This window comes from Camelus dromedarius, chromosome 10 (genome assembly GCF_036321535.1).
Source record: "Camelus dromedarius isolate mCamDro1 chromosome 10, mCamDro1.pat, whole genome shotgun sequence".
In the NCBI taxonomy this organism is placed as follows: Eukaryota; Metazoa; Chordata; class Mammalia; order Artiodactyla; family Camelidae; genus Camelus; species Camelus dromedarius.
The window spans coordinates 19,395,938-19,410,496 of NC_087445.1; the positions used below are offsets into that span (position 1 = coordinate 19,395,938).

General features: G+C 37.2%; 1 protein-coding gene and 1 non-coding gene across 4 annotated transcripts in view; one reads left to right on the forward strand and one right to left on the reverse strand.

Moving 5' to 3' along the window:
• The window catches only part of MLLT3 (MLLT3 super elongation complex subunit), a 240,987-nt gene that overhangs the window by 70,915 nt on the left and 155,513 nt on the right, over nt 1–14,559 (forward strand). The gene's annotated exons all lie outside the window — the stretch shown is intronic.
• On the reverse strand, nt 4,873–4,945 carry TRNAL-CAA (transfer RNA leucine (anticodon CAA)). Its single transcript has one exon. It is a non-coding gene; the product is annotated as a tRNA-Leu (tRNA).

Genomic DNA, 14,559 nt, shown 5'->3' on the forward strand with positions numbered 1-14,559 from the left:
TGTTTTTGGGAAGATACCTACCAGAGAAAATGACATGTAGAGCAGGTGTGGTTTTCTGAAGAACATTTTTCAGACTTTAAAAGAAAGTTGTTATATAAATTCCCCTTTATGTCATCTAGGAACTGACACCTTAACCTCTACATCTTGGCTGATTTTCACTCTGAAAATTTTGATGGGTGAGTTGGGCAGACTGTTTCCTAAGGGACTTTAAAGTGCTTGTTCCACTGGGCATACATTTTGCCTTCATTGTATAAAAATGAAATGCGTATCTCAAATCAAAAGTTTAGTGACTCTTTCTTAAAGTTTTCATATTAAAACGTGTGTATTCAAGTCTAGGTAATTTTTCACTCACAGAAGCAGGGGTAATATTGGAGATCTAACCTTTTGTATTACTTCCTGATCTGATCCTCCTTTGTGAAATTAGTACTTCTTTTTTGCTGACTGTTTTTTGCTGACTTTGCAGTTATTTATCGTACAGATCGACAAAATAAAAATGATATTGCTAAGCAAAGTTAAGAAACACTAACGTTATATGCCCAATCTTTGACATTTATAGGTTTCCCTTCTTTATTATTTTATTAAAATAAGAAGCATTTCAAAAACTGCATGTTTAGACACAGAATCGACTGACTGTTGAGTTTCCCTTGTCTTTCTCCGAGATGGAGGCGGTAAAAAAAATCCCTAGGTAACTGGATGAAAGAACAGCTCCAGAAGAAGAAAGAGGAATCAAAGACATAGACATAAAATGCTCAGTTTGGATAATTAGCCTGGGTGACAGAAAATTGGATTTATCCTATTGGAATCTTGAGTGTCCTTGCCTATGCTTTAATAACGGTCCTCCATATAAAAATAAAATTGTGAAACAGTAGGCATAATTCTAAAATGGTCTCAATATAACATGAATATTTCGTTGAGTTACTTGTTCTAAGCAAGCATCGTTTGATACTGTTAGAGCAGTGCCAATTAAGTGCACACACTTGAGATCCCCTGCAATGAAACTAGACATTTATTTTGTGCTACTTCTTGGTTGGCCATCCTGTTCACATATTCTGATCTGGCTAAGAGTTATAGACTTAAGTCTTCGGAACTTTTGATCTCAACATATTTTCAAATTAAATTAAGAACATGATTATTAAAGGTATTCTTTCTCCCTAAGGAGAAAAGTGGTTCCGTTAAATTGGTTATAAAAACATAACAAATATTTCCTTGTATAATTAAGATTTCCACCCCATTTTGTCTTTTCAGCTAGAGATGGTGGTTTTTCAACCTTGGTTGCATATTTGAATCACTTGAGTTTAGAAAAAGACAAGGAAACAAACAAAAACCCGCAAACCTGGGCTGTAACACAGATTCTAATTTTAGTGGTCTCAGGTAGGGCCCTCGCATCAGTGGTTGTGAAATGTTGCCAGGTGACTTAATGTTTAGCCAGAGCTGATAACCCTGTGCCAGACACTTATTTCTGATGGACATTTATAGTGTGACACTGTCAGTCTTTGATTTTTCTGGATGTTGTACTTCAGTGTACCCTGAACTTTCACGCAGTGCAGATCCAAATTCCCTACATTACCTTTCCTGCACTTGGGGCTTTGATACACGAACTGATGAGTACTGTGGACAACCCTACATTAGGCTACTGTAGTGGGCAGAGAGGTGGCCTGGGGATACGTCCGTGTCGTAATCCCTAGAATTGATAAATCTTTCCTTATTTGGAAAATAAGTATTTTGCAAATATGATTAAGTAAAGACCCTAAGACAGGGAAAGAAGGAGGAGATTTGACAGTTACACACAGAAGACAATGTTAAGACTGAGGCATGGGTAGGAGTGATGGGGCCAAAAGGCAAGGGATGCCTGCAGCCCCCCAGAAGCTGGCAGAGGCAAGGAGTAGATTCTCGTGCAGAGCCTCTGGAGGGAGCACAGCCCTGCTGACAACCTAAGTTCTGCTCAGAGAAACTGATTTTGGAATTCTGGACTCCAGAACAGGAAGAGAATAAATTTGTGTTTAAAGCCACCAGGTTTGTGGCTAGTTGTTAACAGCAGTCAGAGGAAGCTAATATAGCTGCCTTTAGCTAGCAGGTGGGTTTTGGTGGCCTGCTGTCTGTGTCTGCACAGCAGTATGTATTTGTGTAATAGAATAAACATCTAATGGCATCACTCCATTTTATAAAAAGAAGTTGAAATCGCAGAAAGCTTTTATGTATATATGTGAACATACATGTGTATATATTTATACACACACAGTGGTGTAGCCTGTAATCTTAATGTGATTGAGATAAAGATGGAAATCATTAGGATGGGTCTTTAACCTCAATTAGATGCTCATTAGATTTAAGCTGTGTTTAATGATGAAGCAAAAGAACACAATTAATGAACATGTACCGAATGCTAGAACTGTTTTGTTGAAGATTGTTTCTCAAAACGTGAGAGGTAATTAGGGATTTTAATAAACTTCTGTTGCACTGGGAATAGATCATTTCTTATAACATTTACTCTGCTTCTTTGATTTTAAGGTGTGCCACTGTCCTCATTTATGAAATTGGTATCTCTTACAGTAAATGTCTTGTTTAATGTCTTTTCCCCTCACCCAGAGATGTTAAGAGTTGATGATGTTGTTCTGAAACAAAGGTGTCTTAGAATTGTGGCAATCCCACAGGTCTGTTGTTTGACTTTTCAGATTTGACTCTTGGATATTTGGTTTGAGCACATTTCTGAAATGCATTTTGTTAGAAGGAGAGCAGCACCTGGACGAAGTTCTGAAGCTTCTAATGTCCTAATTTAATTACTGATTTTGGCTTCATTTCCCCAGAGGTACTGTAGTAGAAACTAAATCTTATAATAACTTTGTTTATTGAGATGTAGGCTCTTTAGTGAAAAAAATCATAGGTTTTAGATGTAGGCAGGCCTTTTTCATATGCATGTACCATGTTTGTACCAAATAGATTTAAAGGTTCTACCCAAGTATTTGTATCCAGAATATATAAAGGAGTTGGCCAAATCAATACAGAAAAGACAGCCAACCCAATAGAAAAAGTAGATAAAAGACCTCAACAGACACTTTAGAAGAGTATCCAATATGGACGACAAACATATGGAAGTTGCCTAACCTCATTAGTCCTTAGGGAAATGCAAATTCAACCACAGTGTAATTTCTCCACACACCCACCCAAATGGCTAAAATTAAGAAAGACAGTACAGTGTTGACAGGAATGTAGAACAGTTGAAACTCTCACACTTTGCTGGTAGGAATGTAAATTGGTGCAAGCGTTTTGGAAAACTGCCAGTAAACATTTAAGACGTATTCAATGATCCAGATACTCTACTGCTAGGAGTGTGTGTGTGTGTGTGTGTGGGCACATGTACAAGACATGTACAAGACTATTCATAGCGGAACTCCTCCTAATAACTTAAAACTTCCCGTCAACTCTAGAACGGATAAATGCATTGTGGAATATTCCTACAGCGGAATAATACAATTCTATCCATTAGTGAGAATGAACTAACTACTGCTTTACTCAGCAACACGAATGAATCTCACAAACATAACGTTCGCATAAGAGGCCAGACACAACAGAATATATATTCTATGCTTCTGTTAATATAAAGTTCAAATAAAGTCCTGTGCTACTTTGGGGTATTGGTTGGGTTTGGAGGAGCATAGTACTGGTAGGAGGCACTGGATCAGGCTTCTGAGAAGCTTCTAATGTATTTCTTGAACTGGGTGATGGTTATTCTTTTGATTTAGTGAGAAATTCATCAGGGTGTATACTTATGACTCGTTGCACATTTCTCTGTGCATGTACACTAAACTTCAGTAAGTTTACAAAAAGTTCATCATTGTCAGTTAGCAGACTGCTTGGCAGCTCATGGATGCTTAATTGCCTAATAAACATTTGTTGGTTTTACTTCATTTTATACTTTATGAAATTTTTCACATAACATACTATAGTGCTTTCTAATCTTAAACAATACATATCTTCTCCACAGCAACCCTCCCCCATACCTCCCGCCCACCTTGTCGACCTCCAAGCCTTTTTTAGCCATGGCCAAAATTACAAAAGATATTGCTTATTTGGTCTCAGTACAAAATCCTTGCTATGATTTTTAATAAATGCCTTCAAAGAATGTTACAACATGTAAATTTAGAGGATCAGGCTTCAAGCTAAACTACTATGGGTCTTGTGAGACCAGTTATGAGTAATAGTTTGATGAAAGGTATTAAAAGCCTGGACTGACACATTAAAAGAGCTAAAAAAAAAATCTTACAGCAACGAGGTTGTATCCCAAACCTATTAAATGGAGAAGCATGTGTGCCCAGTGACCTTGAGATTGGCTAGACCTGCATTTGAGAGTTGACAGGAATGGTTTACAGATGAATGAAATAAGAAGCATGTGTAGTGGGGATACTGTTACATTTGATAGGAGGAATGAAAACAAGAGCTTTAAATTTCATTTAAAACCTTGGTACTTAAAAAACACACACACACACACACAAAACCCTGAGAACTGAATTTGTCTTTCTGTTGGTAGAACTGATGTAAGTTAAGGAACTAGGTGCTCTTCTCACTGCTCCTTTCTGTCTAGTCCTGCTTCTTTAGTTCTTTACTTTCTTGTTCACATCCTCTCCCCTATCCCCTCACCTCTCTTTCCTCTTCCTCTGATTCCCTCTTCTCCTTCCTCTTCCGAGTGGGTAGGTGGCTTCCAGACTGTTGAGGATGCCCTGGTTCCCTCTGCATCCTGAGGGGTCCCTTTTCCTTCTGACTGAAGCAGCTCTCAAGGGTCTATCTTTTGTTTTCTTCCTTTTGGAAGGAAAAGTTTAAATTTCTTTCTTTTTTAGGGGGTGGTAATTAGGTTCACTTATTTATTTATTTATATTTAGAGGATACCGGGGATTGAACCCAGGACCTTGTGCATTTGAGGCATGCGCTCTACCACTTGAGCTATATCCTCTCCCCACCACTGCCCAGAAAAGCTTTAATTTCTTGACTCCCTTTAGGAGTATATCCAAAAAAATAAGCAGGGGCTGGGGGCAGTGGAGTTGGGGGATTGTCACTGCCCACCAGGAGCCTCATTCAGAGATTCCCTGGACTCCTGTGAATGGGAGGGGAAGCAAGCGTGAGTGCTAATCACACCTGAAACCATGGCTAAAACTTGTGGCGAGCCATTCATGATAGCTACCCACTCTGCACCCCAGTCATTTTCTTTACTGTTTTTACTTAAAGATGTTGTTTCTAGTTAGTCATAGTTACTCTGGTCCTCTGCTTTAAAAAGTAGAGAGAGCATTTTTATTTTATATAGTAAATTTCATCAGGCAGAAATAATTCGTAATTTTATTGTACCATGGAACAGTTTTATAGAAGTTTAAATGGAAATTGTCATATAAGAACCAGGATAAGGATAATATTAATTCTGTGTCTTGATACAAATAGTATTTTCAGAGACAAAACACTTACTTGTATTTATTTTTGTTTTCCTTATTCTTATGCTTCACTGCAAATGATTGTGTTCCCTCAGAAGCACATACCGGGCAGGAACTTCCCCGGATATTTGAAACAAGAGGGAGTGAATGTCACGTGTCCCCTCAAAATTTGATACTGGAAAAACAGAACCACCTTAAAGTATTAAAAAAAAAATTAGTAGGCAATGATTGTATCTTCAAAGGCGTAATGGCTTTATACTGTGGTCCAGAATGGTTCTATCAATCTTTTGGAGAGGAAAGCTAATTTTAAAATGTGCCATTGCTTTTCTCCAAATAATATTTATCAATTTATCTATTCCTAAGTACAATACAGGGTTATTTAAATTTTTTAAATTAATGCTTTTTTTGAGAGGTGGTTTTCAAAGCTGAAAGAGATGACTTCGGTGGTCTTTTTGAGATGTGAATCATCAAAGAGGCTTCTATATACAACTCGTTCCTCTACTTCAGTGGTAACTTTAAAAAACATGAACAGTTTCAGGGTGATTTTAAGGGAATTTTTCTAAAAATTTTTTGTGTGTGTATCAAAATTTGATTCTGGGTTCTAGGAATAAATGTGTTTTACACTTTTATTTGGTTTATTTGGTTTTATTTGGTTCAATGGGCAAACTTCTCACAGCTTGATTTCAAGAGTATTCAAAACCTTGTGACAGAATTAGATGATAATTTCCTATTAACATCAGATGGCATCTTTCTCCCTTTAGTTCCCATGCATTTCTTCATTCGTTTTTTACGTCTCTCTTTTTAGACTGCTGTTACTCTTGAATACCAAGCTGCATTGTATAAATAGAATGAGAATATTATGGCTATTTTTTTCAGCAATTAATGAGTTCTAGCTGGTCTTAATTGCTTGTGGCATCGTGAACAATAAGGGATTTCCCTTCATTAAATCTAAGATTCAATACTGATTTAAAGAACAGAAGCCACTGAGTTGTCTTTTTCATACATTACTTGAGGACACATTTTCCTGCATTTTCTTGCTGTTTGGAGCATGTACATTTAAAATTGAAATCTTCCTTTTATGGTAGTGTTACTGTAATGTGGTATTGAACCAAGAGTCTCTATAGAGACTTGAGTTTGAGTTAGAATTAAATATTCCTTCTTTTATCATCTTGGGAGTTTTGAGCTTATTTCCCATCCATTGTCTCTCATTTAAACACACACACACACACACACACACACACACACACCACTGCTTCTCTGGCTTTTTGTGTAGCTGTGTGCTGTGGCCATGGGCCAGCATTCACTCCTGACATTTTGCCATTTTCAAATGCGCCTTGGATTGCCCTGTCCCTGTGCCTTTGACACATTATCCCCTCTTCTCCAAATATCCTGTCTTCATTCTGACTGGTGAATTCCTGGTCTTCATTCCGGGCTTATTTCAACCATCACCTTCTTTAGGAAACAGTCTCTGTTCTGTGTACTGGGTTAGCAGTCATTCCTTCTTTCTGAGTGCCTAACTGTGCCTTTCTATTTTACTTGACTTATTTTACCTGAAAGAAGTTGGAATCCACAGCAGTTGGGATGGGACTTGGCTGGTACAAATTAAACTCAAAAGAAGTCCTTTTTAATTAATAATTGATAGGATTTGTGAGCCCAATAGGTGACTGTAGCTTAGCTTATTCCAGTTGAGACTTAATGATACTCTGAGTTTACTGTGTATAGATCATGAGATATGTACGTGTATGTGAAGAAAAATATATATGCCGTATAGTCAGATGAGCCAGTGTGGCTTAACACAGTGACACACTCCTATCCAGGACTCGCTTATATAGCTGAAAGTGGTAACACATACATATTTAGTAAACTTTTTATTTTGGAATAAATTTAGATTTACAGAAAAGTTGCAAAGATAGTACAGAGAGTTCCTATGTACCTGTCACCCAGTTTCCCCTGTTGTTAAAGTCCTACATTAGCATGATATTTTTGTAGAAACTTCAGAACTACCACTGGCACGTCACTATTTACTAAACTTCAGACTTTATTCAGATTTCTTCAGTTTTTCCACTAATATCTTTTTCGGTGTTTCAAATCCAGTCTAGATACCTCGTTATATTTAGAAAACATTTATTTTAGAAGTCTATACTTTAAATACTAACTTTAATTTCTTCTAGTTAACAAGCATTTCTAACTTTTTCCCCTGTTTAGTTTTTAAAGAGCATTGTCCTTCCTTTTCTCTGTGTTAGTCACGAAGGAAAATAGAACTATTAATTAACTGGATCATTAATTACAAGTGTTACAGGGTCAGGAAAATCAAAATAATTCCTCCCCCTTTTAAATTCAAAATAGTGATCCGTCTAAACCTTTATTGAGAATTATTAGCTTTTTTTATTTTGTGAATTTAGTTTATTTTCCCTCCTACTCCTGTCTTCTTTTTATGTACTATAAACTTTCATAATGTTCTATTTATTTTTCAGTTTTTGTCAAGTTTGTATCTAGTAATTTTTTATTGCTGGTGCAGTTGGGATCATTTTTTCTGTTGCATTTCCACAACTTTTATTTTGAGATAATTATAGACTTAATAAAGATTGGCAAAAATAGAAGAAAGAGTTTCTGTACATGCTTTCACCCCGCTTCTTTTTATGTTAACTTTTTAAATAACATAGAACGATCATGGTACGGTACAGAATGTATTCAAATTTCACCGGTTCTTCTAGCATCCTTATGTCTGTTCCGGGACCCAGCCTAGCACCCCAAGTTGCGCTTAATTGCCATGTTTCTTTAGTCTTCAATCTGTGACCATTTCTCAGTCTTTCATGGTCTCTCATGACCTTGATATTTTTGAAGAGTGCTGGCTGGGTATTTTGTAGGATGCCCCTCAGTTTGGGGTTCATCTGATGTTTTCTCATGATTAGATTGGGGTTGTGTGTTATTGGGAAAGACACCACAGCTTTGATGAGCCCCTCTCAGTGCGTCATATCAGGGACTGCATGATGGCAATGTTTATTACTTTGTTCACTTGATTAATGGGGTATCTGCTAGGATTCTCCACTATAAAATTATGTTTTTTTTTCTTTGTGGTTATTAAATATTTTGGGAGAGATACTTTGAGAGTGCATGATATTTCGTTTCTGCTTAAACATTTGCCCACTTTCTTTGGCATCCATCCGTGAATTTTGCCTGCAGCAGTTAGCGCTATGGTGTTCTAAATAAGTTTCACTTATTTCTTCTCATTTGCTAACTGGAATTCTTCCAGCAGGAAAAGTTGTCCATTCTCCCTGTTTGTTTATTTGTTTGTTTGTATCAGTATGCCGTATGGACATTTATTTTGGTTATACCATTGTTAGGTATTTTGTTATTCAGATTGTTCCAGCTTTGGCCAGTGGGAATTCCTGCAGGTTGCCTCCTGTGCCTTTCTTTAGACATGCTTCCGTCTTCACTTCTTCATTTTCTGACCCTGTGAGACTTTCCAAGTACATCTTATATTTTCACTGCCCCAGCCCTGGGTTCAACCAATTTTCCCAAGCGCCTTGGTACCTTTTATTGGGGACTAGTATTTAGAAACCAAGATCTGGGCACTCTTTGTGGTCATTGCTCCTGGGTGCCACTGCTTCTGGTCCCTCTCAGTGGATAGTGCTGTGATGTAAGTGTGTGAGATTCTTTTTTGATGTTGTTTTTACAGCCCTCTACAGTAGGTAGTGACTATTAGCCCATTAAAAAGAAAATCCCAATGTAGACTTTAGCACCAGTCTGTGTCATGAAGGATATTTGTCTAAAATTCTAATGACACTGTAAGAGTCAATAAGCATTATATAACACTAGGCTGTGAGCTCTTTAAAGTCTGAAAAAATCTGTACGAGCACATGGACAGTAAATAAATGTTTATTAACAAATTGAATTAGACTAGTTTAAAAAATACAAATACCATGTAAGTGTAATTATTTCTTATAGTTAATTAATTAAGTGGAATATATATCCTTAAACTGGCTAGTAATTCCCAGCATATTCCTGAAAATTTAGTAGGTGCTTAAAGTGTGTGTGTCAAGTTTATTAGAACACATTTTCAATTATCTCATAATATTATAAAAGTAATATATACTTAGGAAAGATTTTACCTTTTAGTCTTCTCTTGAACTTGCTAAAAAGATACTTGAAAATAGAGTTTGGGTGAAATCTGGTGCCAATTCCAGATTCCCACATAATCTTTCTACATTATTGCAACTACTTGGTACCCTTTTAGGAGAAACAGATTTTTTTTTTTTTTGGGTTCAAGTGTATCTGGAAATGATTCTACACACTCTGTAGGCGATAGAGTATTATAATAGGTTTTGACAAAAAAGAAGTAGATGTTTCTGCTCAGCCTAGCAAATAAACTTTTATAATAGTATGTACCTTTTTGGCATGACAATTATTTAATAAAATAACATTCCAGAGACACAGAAAGTGAGAAATAACAGGGGACCTGATAGGTAATGAAAGCGTTGGAGGTAAGCCAGAGAATGAGGACAGGAAGACTTCAGAGGCTCTCTGATTAACTGTAATTGAAACTATTTGGGCGTGTACACATTTAGAGTTCTGTGCTTTTCTATATATTTTTGCGAGGCTACCTATCAGACTGAACTGTGATTTTTAAAAAGTTACGGTTAACTAGACTTATTGTGGCGATCATTTTGCAGTATTTACAAATATCAAATAATGTTGTACATCTGAAACTAATAGAAAGTTATATGTCAGTTCTACATCAGTTTTTAAAAAGTTGCTGTATCTTTTATATACATATAAAGAAGGCCTGGTTGTGATCAGAAGAACTGTTTGGTGTAAACATTGGTTTCCAAGCTTTTGTGATGAAGCTACTTTCATTTGAATGAAAAGGTGGGGTTGGTGAAGTCTTGCAGGAATCAGGAGATGAGATCGTAGGCAGGGCTAATGCTCACAGCTGTAAAGACCTGGAGCTGGGTCTGGGGTTTTTGGCTGGCATCTCCTGGATATTTTTCTTAGTGACTTTTCTTCCATTTTGTATTTTTTTGTCATTATGTATTATGTTCCTGCAGTACCTAGTACAACATATCTCATGACATTTGCTTGTTCATCATTTTCTTGTGTGAAGACCTTCATAGAATCCATGTTGCTCTGATTCAGAACATACATCGTTTTTCTTTCGATGTATGCTCGACCAAAAGAACCTTTATATCCGGGGATCTGTGCATGAATTTGACGGGTGGGGCACAAGCCTCTTGAAGTGGTATGGGATTTTTTTACGTGTGGGAACATTTTTTTGCAGTTGTGTTTTTGGGTGGATGATCTGAAGGTTTCATCACGGTTTCAGAAGTAGTTCAGACCCACTGCAGTCTCACTGCTCACCGAGGCACAGCTCTAAGTAGGACCATCAAACTGAAATCTCTGTGAATGCTGTTATGACTCAAAGCACCAGATGCACCCGCTAGTTCCCTAGCAAATTGGTGCCACACCCTCTGAAGTCTTCCCTCTGCTTTGCTTGGGGTTTGGTGTTGGTGGGGATGACAATCTTTTCTACTACTGTGCTTCTGCAACTTTTGTTTTCTCTCTGGTGCCCCCTACGGAGGGGAGCACCTCTCTGTAGCCCCTTGTATATTGTATAACACTTAGTATATAAGGATGTGTATCGTTCCTCCTGAGTCAGACTATGCCAGGCTGCTATAACAGAGACCTGAGGATGCAGAGGCTTACCTAACTAAGATGTTTTCCTCATTTATCCAAGTCCTGATAGGCATGATCCAGGTTTGGGGACCTGTGTTTATTCAGAGATCCAGATTCCTTTCAAATCTTTTTTGCCTCCATCCCCAACACATTGTTGTCACTTTCCTGACTGAAGCCCTGTGGCCCCCAGATTCAGGTTTCTGGGGGTAGGACAGAAGGAGAAGCGTATCTGATGTTTATAAAGTCTAAGATGTCTAAAGTCATATATCGCTTCTCACATTCTGTTGGTAAGAACTATTCATACAGCTACTCTACTGCAAAGGGAGCTGGGAGATGTGTAGCATGAAGGGGGACGAACAGATTTTGGTGGAGAGCTAGGAATCTCTGCCACATTCTGCATGGTATCCTCCAACTAGTTTGTAAATTTGTTGAAGTCAGGGCCTTACATGCTGTTCTTCATATGGTGTCTTATGTATAGTGGATGTTAGATCATCTGTGTTTGTTGAATTGTCCTATTCGGTGGAGTATGTATGTATGTATTTAAGTAAAATCATTTTACAGCTGGTGATGCAAAACAGGCAAGTGCCATAAACAGCAGGAATTCTAGCCAAAAGGCAGACTCTGCAAACTACATTCTTAGTATGGGAAGGGATTGGTTATGTATTATGCTTTGTCTGTGCCAGTTTTGGTGATGGCCAGAGCTATTTTAGTAATCTTGGTTACCAACTTCTAGGAACAAAATTTCTTGAAAACCAAATCAGCTATGTTAAAACAACAACAACAACAACCAAAACAACAAATGAACTTTACATAATGATGTTGTTACATGTTATGCTATTGAAATAGCATTATTACTTTTTTTCTTTAACATTTTTTTATTGAGTTATAGTCATTTTACAATGTTGTGTCAAATTCCAGCGTAGAGTACAATTTTTCAGTTATACATGATCTTACATATCTTCATTGTCACATTTTTTTTTCACTGTGAGCTACCACAAGATCCTGTATATTTTTCCCTGTGCTATACAGTATAATCTTGTTTATCTATTCTGCATATGCCTGTCAGTATCTACAAATTTTGAAATCCCAGTCTGTCCCTTCCCACCCCCCACCCCCTAGCACTATTACTCTTAATCTTTGCAGGCGTGCAGGATAAAAACCTCTGTACTCATAGATGCTGTTTTTACATGGCTAGTTTCAGGTGGTGGTTCTGAAACTTTAGTGGGTATCAGAATCAGAACAAGCTGCAAAGCTTGTTAAAAAAAAATGAGCTGGATTCCTCCCCGCAAAGTTTCTGATTCATTCATCTTGGGGTGAGGCCTGATCATTTGCATTTCCAGCAAGTTCCCAGGTGGTGTTGATGCTGCTAGTCTTGAGGTGACGATTTGAGAACCGCTGGTTTTAAGGTAAGGAGAACACAACAACCTCTCAAAATCGCAAGCATCTGATATTACCAGTTCATGCAGGTATGCTGTTGCCTTGTCAGACTTCTAAGGAAAATCGATCATGGAATGGAGACATATATGTTAATGGCATTTCACATCAGCCTTCGGATAGGAGGCATGTATTGTTCCCCAGTCCCTAAAACTACATCACTGTAGCCTTTCTTGGAGGCAGACCAAGAAGGAGTATTTTAGTAGTATTTATTGAAGGAATACTTTTGAAGTCTTGCTCTTGATTGGCTTAGGGTTAGAAAGGGTAGGCAGAGGCATGTATCTCATCCTTGGTTCAGACTTGGAAACCTTTTTCCTCCAGCAAGGTCAGCTAGGCTGTCTGCCCTTCTGAGCTGATAGGTTTCTCCTGCCCTGCGACTCTGAGGTGGAAGAGGAATTCTGAGGCTGCTCTCAGCTCCACAGAGTGGAGTGCATGATTGATTATTAATGTCTGCTGTGGCTGCTCTGGCCATCCCCTGCCCTCAACCTCAGCAGAAGGTGCCTCTCTTCAAACCTTCGCCTTTCCTTCCCCTTCAGTAATAGAGGAGTGTGTGTGGTGGGGGTGTGTCTGCAGTATCTATGCATCTATAAATGATGTATTTCTTGATGTTTCATGGGTTAACTTCTTCTACTTGTTGCTTTTACTTCTGGGAGTTGTTTGGGACAAGGAATTGTGAGACAGTATATTATAAAGCACCCAGCGTAGAACTCACTGTGCTATAACTTTCTTGGTAGATTTATTTTTTTCCTACTTGAGAAAAAGGTATGGCAATAATGCCTTATTTATTTTTTGTTACATATTTGCATATATTCTTTCTAAAATTTAGTTTGATTAGTTTCTTTTGGTTTTAATTACTTATTTTTTCTTGAAAAAATTTTAAAATTATGAAACATAATACATTTATAATACATTTAATTTTCACGTCAGTCATCCCAGAAATTAATAAACATCCCTCCATACGCATGTGTGCACATAACCACACACAGCCCTGCAGTATCAACTTTTCATGATGCCAGTGTTAACATTATATGTTTCTGCCACATCTTTCACATGTGGTCAATGAAATAGTCATATGTAAAAACTTACATAAAAACAAAACTAGGTAATAGCATTTACATGATTCTGCAACTTGAATTTTTCAGTTAAACATACACATATCTTGGGACGTATTTCAAGATCAATAGATGCAGAGATGTAGAATTATTTTTATTGGATAAATATTCTGTAGAAAGAATCAGCTGTGATTTATTCAGCGTTTCTGCTGTTCACGGCAACTACATTTCCAGTTTTTGTTCTTCTAGGTAGTAATGAAAATATCCTTGAGAATGTATCTTTAAATACTTGTACTTTTAGTTCAGTTGAATATATACAAAAAGGGGGATTCCTTGATTGAAGGATATATGACTTTTAAAATTTAAATAATAACACTTTACCATGTATCTTTCCAGAAGATTGTGTACTTTCATGCTTACCCCTCCCCCCCAAAGTATATAAGAATGCCCATTTGGGGCAAAATTGATCTTACTTGCATTTCTCTGCCTACCAGTGAGATTGAGCACCTTTCCACAAATTTTTCATTTATTTGCATCTTTTCTATTTCTTGTTCATTTTTTTCTCTTGGGTTCTTTTGCTTATCAAAGTTTTGGAGTTCTTTAGAGGTATTAATCCTTTGTCAGATGTGTTGCGAATATATTCTAGTTTATTATTGGTCTTTTGCCATACAGAAATATTAATGTTTATGTAATTTGATCTGACAGTTCTTTCATTTATGGTTTTATGTTGGATTTTAGGGTATGTAACACATTTTCACATTTGATTCTCATAACTTATCTGAGATAAACAGGATGTAATGTTGATACTCTCATCTTTAGATGAGGACTCTGATCTTCAGTGAAGCCAAGTGGCCTGCCCAGGTTTGTAAGAGGTTCATATCAAATTCAAATTAATTTGTTTTTAAAATACTGTACCCTGGCCATTGCACTGTATTCTGATTGATAGTTTTTTTTTTACATAAAAATTACTTAAGTGACTTAGCAGA